The sequence below is a fragment of the Lepus europaeus genome, chromosome 5 (genome assembly GCF_033115175.1).
Source record: "Lepus europaeus isolate LE1 chromosome 5, mLepTim1.pri, whole genome shotgun sequence".
Lineage (NCBI taxonomy): Eukaryota > Metazoa > Chordata > Mammalia > Lagomorpha > Leporidae > Lepus > Lepus europaeus.
Genome location: NC_084831.1, coordinates 11,770,652 through 11,779,341, shown reverse-complemented (window position 1 = coordinate 11,779,341; position 8,690 = coordinate 11,770,652). Strand labels below are relative to the sequence as shown.

Here is an 8,690-nt window from a genome sequence, read left to right as displayed (position 1 = left end):
TGGGCCCTCTCGCACGGCTCTCCCAGGTGCATTAGCAGGGAGTTGAGCAGCCAGGACTTGAATCAGTGCCCACATAGGGTGCCAGCATTGCAGGCAGGGCCCAGCCCACTGTGCCACAGCACTGGTCCCTCTGTTGCTAGTTCTGCTGTTCTGGCATTGAGCAAATACAGCGTACGCTACCTCTCATTGCTGTCGCTGTCTTTATAATGATAACTAAATGGGAGGGAATTAGAAAAATCGCCACAAACTGGCAGACATTTTATTACGTGCATGGGTTTTGGAAGCTGATGGTTCCTTTTCCCTCTACGTTCTCATCAGACAGGTGATGTGCCAATGTCTACCAGGATTGGAGGGGGCACATCTCACACAGTGGGGTACAAAGCCAATCATCACACTTACATACATAAAGAGGAGTATGGGGGCCGGTGCTGTGGTGTAGCGACTAAAGCCGCCGCCTTCAGTGCTGGCATCCCATATGGGCGCTGGTTCAAGTCCCAGCTGCTCCACTTCCGATCCAGCTCTCTGCTATGGCCTGGGAAAGCAGTACAAGATGGCCCAAGTCCTTGGGTCCTCGCACCTGCACAGGAGACCTGGAAGAAGCTCCCGGCTCCTGGCTTCAGATTGGCACAGCTCTGGCCATGGCGGCCACCTGAGGAGTGAACCTGCAGATGGAAGATTTCTCTTTCTATGTCTCTTTGCAACTCTGCCTTTCAATTAAAAGATCTTAAAGAAATTAAAAATACAAGAAAAGAATAGTTCAACATCTAAAATCTGAAGTCTTTAAATAAAAAAAGGAGTTGGAAGCTGGTGCGCATTTGCTGTTGTTTTATTTACTTATTTGAAAGAGCATCAGAGAGGGAAAAAGAGCTCTTCCCTCCACTGGTTCACTTCCCCAAATGCCTGCAACAGCTGGCGCTGGGCCAGGCTGCAGCCAGGATCCGGGGACTCCAGCCAGGTCTCCGGGTCTCCCACGTGGGTGGCAGAGTGAAAGCACTTGGACCATCGGCTGCCACTTTCCCAGGTGCCCTGGCAGGGAGCTGGATCGGAAGTGGAGCAGCGGGACGAGAACTGGCGTCCACGTGGGACACCACGGCTTTACAACATGGACCCCTCACTTTTTTTAATTTTTAGAAAGATTTATTTATATGAAAGACAGAGTTACAGAGACAGGGGTGGAGGGGGCAGAGAGAGAGAGAGAGAGAGAGATCTTGAATCTGCTACTTCACTCCCCGGATAGCTATGACAGCCAAGCTGGGCCAAAGTCAGGAGCCAGGCTCTCCATCCAGGTCTCCCATGTGCGTGTGGGGTCCCAAGCACTTGGGCCATCTTCCACTGCCTTCCCAGGTCATAGCAGAGAGCCGGATTGGAAGTGGAGCAGTCGGGTCTTGAACCGGCGCCCATATGGGATGCTGGCACTACAGGCAGCGGCTTTACCTGCTGCGCCACAACACCGGCCCCTACCATAGAGTTTAACAACCACGTCTGTGGCATTTACATGGTATTAGGTACTAAAATCTAGAAATGATTTTTGAAACTCTGAGTGTTTTTATTATTATTATTATTATTTTATTTCATTTTGTTTGAAAGGCAGAGACGAAGAGAGAGACAGAGAGCTCCCACCCCATGGATCACTCCCCAGAGGCTCACAACCGCTCAGACTGGGCCAGGCTGAAGCCAGGAGCTGGGACCCAACCACCTACACCAGCACCTGCTGCTGCTTAGCGTGGGCATCCGCAGGGAGCCAGCAGCGGAGCTGGGCACCGCACCCAGGCTCTTGGATGTGGGACGCTGCTCGGCCAAACGCCTGCCCTTAAATTCCCTCTCCCCGTGCCCCTCGGCCTGTGGTCCTTTGTTACAGAAGCCCCAGGAAACAGAGACCCAACAAGACCCACGGCAGGGACGCCACGGTGAAGAAGCGGGCTTTTCCGAGGTCCACTTGGGCCCAGCCTGGCACGCTGGGCGCCGAGTGCTCAGGTCTCTTTAAGGACTCCTGCTCCCTCTGGCTGGCTCATGCCCCTGGGTGACCGTGGAAACCACAGCCCAGGGACCTGACACCACAGGGACTCCCCGCGGGATCTATGTCTTCAGTTTTGCAGGACAGGGGGTGGCCCGAGGTGTGGCGGCTCCCAGCCGCCAGGGCCACTGGATTCCTTACACGGGCTGTTCTCTTTCTCGCCTTGTCACTAAGCTTCCAGGCCGGTGACGCAGTTCTGCAGCTGGGCCGGAGCTGTGGCTTCCCTCGTCCACCCCAGTTCCCATGGTCCTCCTCCTCCTCTTCACCCCCCTCCTCCTTCCCCCTCCCCCCCTCCCTTCCCCCTCCTTCCCCCTCCCCCTCCTCCCTTCCCCTTCCTCCTCCTCTTCCCCTCCTCCCCTCCTTCCTCCTCCCCCTCCTTCCTCCTCCCCTCCTCCTCCTTTCCCCTCCTCCTCCTTTCCCCTCCTCCTTCTCCTTCCCCTCCTCCTTGTCCTCCCCTCCTGCTTCTTCTAAGGTTTCATTTGTTTGAGAGGTAGAGTTACAGACAGAGAGAGACAGAGAGAGAGGTCTTCCATCCACTGGTTCAATTCCCAAACGGCCACAACAGCCAGAGCTGGGCTGATCTGAAGCCAGGAGTCAGGAGCTTCCTTCGGGTCTCCCACGTGGAGAGGACTTGGGCCGTCTTCTCCTGCTTTCCCAGGTGCATTAGCAGGGAGCTGGATCAGAAGAGGAGCAGCTGGGACTTGAACTAGGGCACACATGGGACGCGATGTCATAGGTGGAGGTTTAGCCCACTTCACCATGGCACCAGCGCCTTCTCGTGGCTCTTGACCTCACCAGAACGTCACCGGGCTGCTTGACTGAACGCACACGCTTGTGTCTCTGTCTCCGGTCTCCAAACCACACACCCACACCACCCTCTGCCAGGGAGAAGCCACCTGCCTGCAGGACACGGCTTTTACCTGCGAGCTCCCGTCGGGGAGATGACTCAGAACACGAGCAGTTACCGATCACAGACCAGCGCGACACACTGTGGTTCTCTCGTAAGCCGGAGGCACAATGTGGACGCAAGCACTAGTGTAGAAGTGGGGGTGCCTGCCGGCCGCAAACGTGTGGCCATTGATGACATTGATTTCCATCCTGCTTTCCTTGGGTCTGAACAATTAGATTCGATTCCCAAATGTGCCGGTTTTCATTCAGCTTCCTTCTGGTCTCTCCTGTGTTAAACGGGGAGGACTGGAAGTGGCTGGGGACAGACCATGAAGTGCTGTGCACTCCTTGTATACACCCCAGCATGTGCGCCCGCTGCCCCAGCCCCACATACACCCCAGCATGTGCGCCCACTGCCCCCAGCCCCACATACACCCCAGCATGTGCGCCCGCTGCCCCCAGCCCCACATACACCCCAGCATGTGCGCCCGCTGCCCCCAGCCCCACATACACCCCAGCATGTGCGCCCGCTGCCCCCAGCCCCACATACACCCCAGCATGTGCGCCCGCTGCCCCCAGCCCCACATACACCCCAGCATGTGCGCCCGCTGCCCCCAGCCCCACATACACCCCAGCATGTGCGCCCACTGCCCCCGCCCCACATACACCCCAGCATGTGCGCCCGCTGCCCCCAGCCCCACATACACCCCAGCATGTGCGCCCACTGCCCCCAGCCCCACATACACCCCAGCATGTGCCAGCCCCACATACACCCCAGCATGTGTGCCGCTGCCCCCAGCCCCAGCCCCAGCCCCTGCGTGTGAGCGGTGCCAGGTTACCAAGCACAGGGCAGGGGCTCAGTAAATGTTAGGTCTTCTTAGATTTTTTTTTTTTTAAACAGGCAGAGTGGATAGTGAGAGAGAGAGACAGAGAGAAAGGTCTTCCTTTTTGCCGTTGGCCGCGGCCGGCGCACCACGCAGATCCGAAGCCAGGAGTCAGGTGCCTCCTCCTGGTCTCCCATGGGGTGCAGGGCCCAAGCACTTGGGCCATCCTCCACTGCCCTCCCGGGCCATAGCAGAGAGCTGGCCTGGAAGAGGGGCAACCAGGACATAATCCGGTGCCCCGACCGGGACTAGAACCCGGGGTGCCGGCGCTGCAGGCGGAGGGTTAGCCTGTTGAGCCGTGGCGCTGGCCCTTCTTAGATCTTACTTCTCTTCTTGGCAGGTGAGGCTGCATTTCTTCAGTGATGCATGTGGGAACCAACAGCGGGGGTCTCCTTGAGAAAAGAGGGGGGACTTCAAGCAGCTCCTCACCCTTTCAGGTCCCTAAAAACCACCCGAGAGATCTTGGAAAAAACACGCAAAACAATGCATTTGGTACAGTGGGTCAGACATCTCTTCCATCCTACACCACAGGGCCTGGGTTCAAATCCTGACTATAGTCCTCACTCCAGCTTCCCGGCAATGCACACCCTCCCCCCACCCCCACCCCGCTGGGAGGCAGCAGATGATGGCTTGAGTACTCTGGTCCCTGCCACTCCTGTGGGAGACCCGGGTTTAGTTCTGGGCTCTTGGTTTGGGCCTGGCCTATCCCCAGCTATTGTGGGCGTTTGGGTAACGGGCCAGCAGGTGGGATATTTCCCTCTCTCTCTCTCTGGCATTCAAATAAATACAAATGAAGAGTTAATTTTTTTAAATAATAAAAAAAAAAGTGCTACAAAAAGTAGTCTCTGATTGAGTAAGCAGGGGGCTCAGGCCCAAGAGTGTGCATTCCTAACTCCCCAGGGATGTACCTGCTGCTGGCCCCAACCACAGCAAGTGCTGGTCTGGGGGCCGGGGGCTTCCTGGCTCTCCCACCAGCCCACTGTGTGTCACCAGCAGCCTCAGAGCCTCTCTGGGCTACACTGCTTCCTCTGGGTATTAGTCAGGTCGGCACAGACACACACACACACACCGCAGTAACCAGAGAGGAGTAAACCACAAACCAGGCCCAGCACCACGCACGCTCTCCAGGCTGGGGTGCTACAGGTCCTACTGCAATATTCAAGGGCCCTTTGGTTCTAAAATTTCATGTCTCACTGGCAGAAACGGGACTTCCGTTCAACAGGATGCACCTCGCAAACACCGTGGCAGGGAATCCTCCACCAACTACCGGTCTCAGATTCAGGGCGTATGAAATCCAGAAGCACATTTTTTTAACAGACCTATTTATTTATTTTAAAGCAGTTATTCCAGTAATCTTCTCTTTATGTATTTATTTTTAAGATTTATTTTATTTATTTGAAAGACAGAGTTACAGAGAGAGGTAGAGACAGAAAGGTCTTCCATTTGCTGGTTCACTACCCAGATGGCTGCAATGGCCGGAGCTGCGCTGATCCAAAGCCAGGAGCCAGGAGCTTCTTCCTGGTCTCCCATGCGGGTGCAGGGGCCCAAGGACTTGGGTCATCTACTGCCCTCCTAGGCCACAGCAGAGAGCTGGATCGGAAGAGGAGCAGCTGGGACTCAAACCTGTACCTACATGGGACACTGGCACTGCAGGTGGTCATTTTACCTGCTACGCCACAGCGCCGGCCTCCTTTTATTTTTTATTTACCTGAACGGCAGAGTTACACAGAGAGAGGGAGATCTTCCATCTGCTGGCTCATTCCCCAAATGACCGAAATGGCCGGGGCTGCGCCTGGCTGAAGCCAGGAACCAGGAGCTGGGAGCCAGGAGCTTCTTCTGGGTCTCTCACGTGGGTGCAGGGGCTAAGGACTTGGGTCATTTTCCACTGTTTCCCCAGGTACATTAGCAAGGAGCTGGGTCGGAAGTGGAGTAACCAGGACTCGAACCTGCGCCCACATGGGATGCTGGCGTCACAGGCAGCACCTTCATGACACAACCCCTCTGCCGCAGATGTGTTTTACACTTGGAGCACACCTCGAGTTGCACCAGTCCTGTTTTTAAAAATTAATTAATGTAATTTGAAAGAGTTGGGGGTGGGGAGGGAGAGGGGAGAGAGAGAGAGAAAGAGAGGGAGAGAGAGGTCTTCCATCCATTGGTTCACTCCCCAAATGCCCGAAACAGCCAGACCTGAGCCGATCTGAAGCCAGGAGCCAGGAGCTTCTTCCAGGTCTCCCACATGGGTGCAGGGGCCCAAGGACTTGGGCCATCTTCTACCGCTTTCCCAGACCAGAGCAGAGAGCTGGATCGGAAGTGGAGCAGCCGGACCTCAAACCAGCGCCAATATGGGATGCCGGCACTGCAGGCCGGGGCTCTGACCTGCTAGTCCTGTTTTCAGGTGCTCAGTAGCCACAGGTGGTTACCCCGCTGGACATCCGGACGGAAGGGGTACCATCCTCGCCAAACTAAGCCGGACCTGCAGACTTCGGAATCCAGCGCCCACTGGTCAGCAGCATCATCCCAGGACGAGTGGTTTCATTTTCATGTACGCGGGGTCAGAAAATTCATCTTGTACGAGAGCCCTAGCTTGCCACGGCCCAGTTAGCTAGGAGTACGCCAACGACCAGAGAGGCCCTCCAGCAGGTGTTTGGAGCCCGCATTTCCTCGGGTCCGTGTTTGCAAACAGCCAACACGGAGCCCGGCGCGGGGGGGCCTCTCCATTCCCCTGGCAGGACCACTCCGCCTCCGGAAGTTGCCCCAGAGTCAGGCTAGCACATTTCGGTGGAGGAAGTGCGGCTTCCAGCTCGCCCGCTCGGTGCACCTGGCCGGGTAGCATTTGTTACATAAGTGGCAGTGCGCCACGCCTAACTGATGGATGCCTGCTGCGCACCCATTTCAGCTGGGAGTCACCCGGCGGTGTCCCCGGGGGGGGGGGGGGGGGGGGAGAGCAGCGCGCACATTAAAAAAAAAAAAAAAAATTCCTTTTGTCACCGGGCGGGCGAGTGGGGCCGGTTCGGGGGTGGGCGGGCGTTGTACCCGAGCTGCTTCTCCCAACCTCGTCAGAACCAGTTTTCGGGGGCGCCACACCTAGGATCAGATGATGCAATGTGATATTAGCGTCTCATTGCATCAGTGTCTCTGACGCACGTGTCTTTTACGCGGGCAAGGAAGCACGGTAATGGGGCAGGGGGGGAGACGGAGGAGGGCGGGCGGGCGGGCGGGCACCTGAAGGCACCGCACCAGGCGGCTGCGCTCCTAATGGGCCACACAGGGTGCCGGGCCCGGAACCGCGCCGGGCCGACAAGCAGCGGCAAGCCGCTTCCTGAAGGGGCCGGGATGCCCGATCTGGGCGGGATCCTTGGGTGGGGGTGGGGAAGGGGGTGGGGGCGGGGGGGCTGGCTCTCCCTAACTTTCCACCGGCGAGCACCGGGGCTCAGCGCCCCCGGCCTCTCCTTCCCGGCAGTCTCGGAGGAGTGCCCGTTTGCTTCCCAAAGTTCCTCTCCGCGCGCGCCCTGGGCGGATCGGTCGCCCCCGAGCCCCCGCCGGTCTTCCTCTCCCAGCCCGGCTTCCGGATTCGGTGGCTGACTGCGCGCAGTCCTCGCACCCGTCTTAGGCTCTGTCTTCCCCCAAAAAGGCACCTTCTCCGGCGGGGGCCGGGAAGGAGGCCGGGTGGGGCCCCAGGGGAGGTGGGGGCGGCCGCGCAGCTGGGAGTCTCTCTTCTCCGGGGGGGTCCAGCGAGTCCCCACCCGGACCCGGCGCACACGCGGCTCCCCGGCCTAGCTGGGGGCGCTGGCGCGCGCCCGCGCCTCTCCTCCCCAGGCAGGACCCCACCGGGCCGGCATTCCGCGCTCACCCGTGGCCGGTGAGCCCTGCTCGTCCCGCGAGCGGACCCCCGTCCTGGTCCCGCGCTCACAGCCCGGGACCTCCGCGCGGCGCGGCTCGCAGGTCCCGCGAACTCGGTTAAAAACCCGCCCCCACCCATGACGAGTGTCCACCAAACCGGCTTCCAGGGCGCCCGTGCGTGTCACCCCACGGCGTCGCAGCACCTGGCGGGACCACGCGCACGGGCGCACGGGACGCAGCCTCGCTGGGCGCGGGAGGCAATCGCCCCAAGGGCTCTCCTCCTGCGCTCCGAGCGCCCAGCCAGGGCGCGTCCCTCGCCGGCCGCGGCGAGCCGGCGGCTGTCCCGAGGTGACCCGCGCGGGGGGCGCGGGGCCGGGGCCGGCGCGCGGTCCGCCGGCCGGCAGGGGGCGCGCGCGCCCCGCGCCGCCCGCCCCGCCGCGCGCTCGCTTGCGGCGGCCGCACATGTGTTTCTGTTTTGTGTTGTAGCGTTTGTCCTGGAAGCTCGTATTTACATCCCAGTCCGTGCGGCGAGGGGCGCGGGCTGCCTCCGGGCCTGACCCGCTCGCCGCCGCCGCTCGTCCTCGCGTCCGCAGCAGGTAGGCGCCGCGGGCCCGCGCCGATCAGTTTGCGGGGTCTGGGAAAGTTTTTTTTTTTTTTTCCGGATTTTTTTTTTTTAAGAGAAAAGGTAAAAAAAAAAAAAAGGCAACCTGGGGGAGGGGGAGTGGGGGTGAATGAATAAAAAGGGGAAGCCAGCGGGCCCACGTGGTCTGACGGAGACAGACAGAGATCCCATTGTTCAAAATCGATAAAAAAAAAAAAAAAAAAAAAGGCCGCGAGGGCGAGCGCGCGGGGGCCGGGCCGGGGGCCGCGCGAGTGGTCGCCCCCGTCCGCGCGAGCAGGTGCCTGGGCCCGCGGCCGCCGCGCGCGCCCTCGGGGTCTGGGGGGCGGGCTTGGGGAGGGGGCCGGGGCACAAAAGCAGCAGGTGGGGCGGCGGGAGCGCCCGCGGCGCCTCGGACCCGAGCCCGGGGTCGCCTTGTGGGCCCGCGCCGAACTCGAGGACGGGC

The 8,690-nt window shown here is 59.7% G+C and overlaps 1 non-coding gene across 1 annotated transcript; it reads right to left on the bottom strand.

Annotated features, from left to right (window-relative positions):
• Positions 1 to 312: 312 nt before the first annotated feature.
• LOC133761360 (small nucleolar RNA U13) lies at positions 313 to 414 on the bottom strand. The gene has a single exon (XR_009866158.1). It is a non-coding gene; the product is annotated as a small nucleolar RNA U13 (small nucleolar RNA).
• Positions 415 to 8,690: the final 8,276 nt, after the last annotated feature.